Below are 2,776 nucleotides of genomic sequence, written 5' to 3' on the forward strand. Positions count from 1 at the left end.
TGCAGAATTTAAGAATTGTTGGGTTTGTGAAGGGCCTGGAAGGCACAAACGCTACGAATTACATTTCTAAGATGTTGGGCAAGTTGGTGGGAGAGGGGATCTTTCCATCCCCTCCTGAGTTTGACTGGGCCCATCGATCATTGAGGCAGAAGCCTAGATCAGGGAGCCACCACGGGTGATCATAGTCAGGTTCCATGGTACCTGGACAAGGAGTGAGTTCTGAGATGAGCGAAGGACACTGAGATGGTAGATGGGAGGGCAATGCCTTCAGAATATACCAGGACGTTGGAGCAGAGCTAGCAAGAAGTCGTGTGGTCTTTAATAAGGCCAAGGCTCCCCTCTGTAAGAGCAACGTGCGTTTTGGGATGGTGTATCCAGCTCATCTTTGGGTCAACTACAAGGACAGAGACTATTATTTTGATGCGCCAGAGGAAGCAAATGACTTTGTTAATAGACACAGATTGGGAGGGAACTGAACTGAAGTACTTGAGGACTATAGCCTTTGCTGTTTGTTCAGTGTTAAGTTCTTCCCTATCTGTATTTTTGTGCGGGGTTGTTGTAAAGTGGGGGAGTGCGCAATGTTGTTATGGGCTTGTTGGTGGAGGTTATATCTGAATGGATGTGGGGGTTGTTTATTGCATTGTTGGAGCTGTTCAGGGGAGGGGATTTGGGTGTGGTTCTTTTTTTCTTTTATTCCTAGAATGTTTGGTATTAAAGTTGGGTATGGGTAGGGAAGCTGATTTTTGATTCAATGTTTGAAAGTCTTTGACTTTTACCATGGATGAGGGTCATTCTGCTTGCAACATAACTAGTTAATGGGAGCGGAGAGAGGGTTATGGCTACAGCTGGATACAGGAGGGTGCGGGGGGAGCTTTAGTTTTTTTGTTTAGGTTGGGGTGGGGAGGGATTTTTTAAAATTCGCAATGGGTTGTCTGTCTGATGTCCGGAGGAATGGGGCTGGGGGAAAGGGGAGTTGCAGGGGAGAGGGGTAGCTTGCTGACAGTGCTGGTTGCTTTGTTTTTGTACTGGCTTGATGGGAGCAATGGTGACCATCTTGGCTGGGCCTGGCGCAGGTTGGGGCCCTGCAGATTGCCTCACAGGGGAGATATGGCTGACCCTGGGAGGGGAGGGGGGGGGCAGAGGCCAGAGGCCACCTGTCCGGTTGGTCCAGGAAGTTGGAGAGGCGGAAGCTGGTGGATTCCATCCTGGAGGTGGACCAACAATATTTGATTGCCCCAACACCAGCTGTTGGCAGAGAAATAAGTTGCAGATGAATTTCGATTTGCTGTCAACGGGGAAGGCGGTGATCCAGATGCATCACTCAAGAGGGTTTTATGAGAATGGGAGGCCAGCTGTTTGTTAGCTCACCAACTGATGCGGCAGGCTGCCTCCCGGGAGATAGCTCAGGTTGGGCACTCGGATGGTGGGTTGGTTTCCAGAGAAGGTTAATGATGTATTTGAGACCTATTACCATGGGCTATATATATACAAATCTGAGCCTTCGGAGGATGATTCGATCATGTTACAATTTCTGTATAGGGTGAAATTCCCAGAGGCAGGAGGGGTCGATTGGACAGCAGGAGATCCTGAATTGCTTTTTTTTAATGCAGACGGGCAAAGCACCGGGTCCGGATGGATTCCCTATTGAATTTTATGAACAATATGTTAGTTGTTGCAATATGTCCGAAGAGTCTGCCTCGGGGGGTGTTGTTGGCCACGCTGGCTTAGGCATCCATTTCCTTGAATCTGAAAAAGGACAAGGATCCCAGAGTGTGGGTCGTACTGATCTATTTCTCTTCTAAATGCTGACACTAAGTTGTTGGGTAAGGTGTTGGTGACTCATTTGGAGCCCTGTCTGCTCCAGGGCAGATATACCCCTGGGGGTACCTTTTTGAGATTTGGGGGTGGTTGGCTTTGGGCCAAAATTTATATCTTGGATTACGCTTTTGTAAAGGGCCCCCACAGAGAGTGTCCATACTAACGCCCTGAGCTCAGGGTACTTTCATCTGAAAAAGGATAAAAGGCAGGGGTGCCCATTACCTCCATTGTTGTCTGCCTTAGCAATTGAGTCACCAGTCATTGCACTGATGTCATCTCCCAGCTGGAGGGGGATATAGCGTGGAGGGAGGGAACATATGGTGTCTTTGTATGTGGATGATTTGCTGGGGGTTTTTTCCCCGACTAACCCCCCTTTTACCATGGGCTATATAAGTCTGAGTATGGGGGCAGTGGATGTGGGGAGGCTACTGTTTAATCCAGCTAGGTCTAGTTTCCGGTATCTGGGAATTCGGGTGGCCCATGATTGCGCTTTGCTCCATAAACTTAACTTGGTCAGTCTGGTGGGTGGGGTGAAGGCTGATGTGAAGAGGTGGGATGCCCTTCCTCTGACCTTGACGAGAAGAGTACAGATGGTGAGGATGAATATTCTCCCAAGGCTTTTGTTTCAGTTCCAGTGTCTCCCAGTCTTTCTTTCTAAAGTTTTCTTTGGTCGGGTCAATAAGTTAATAACTACTTTTGTCTGGGCAGGTAAAACCCCTTGGATTCACAGGGCATTTCTGTAAAGGCATATGGCAGCACGGTAGCATTGTGGATAGCACAATTGCTTCACAGCTCCAGGGTCCCAGGTTCAAGTCCGGCTTGGGTCACTGTCTGTGCAGAGCCTGCACATCCTCCCCATGTGTGCGTGGGTTTCCTCCGAGTGCTCCGGTTTCCTCCCACAGTCCAAAGATGTGCAGGCTAGGTGGATTGGCCACGATAAATTGCCCTTAGTGTCCAA

Source organism: Scyliorhinus torazame, chromosome 16, assembly GCF_047496885.1.
Source record: "Scyliorhinus torazame isolate Kashiwa2021f chromosome 16, sScyTor2.1, whole genome shotgun sequence".
Classification (NCBI taxonomy): domain Eukaryota; kingdom Metazoa; phylum Chordata; class Chondrichthyes; order Carcharhiniformes; family Scyliorhinidae; genus Scyliorhinus; species Scyliorhinus torazame.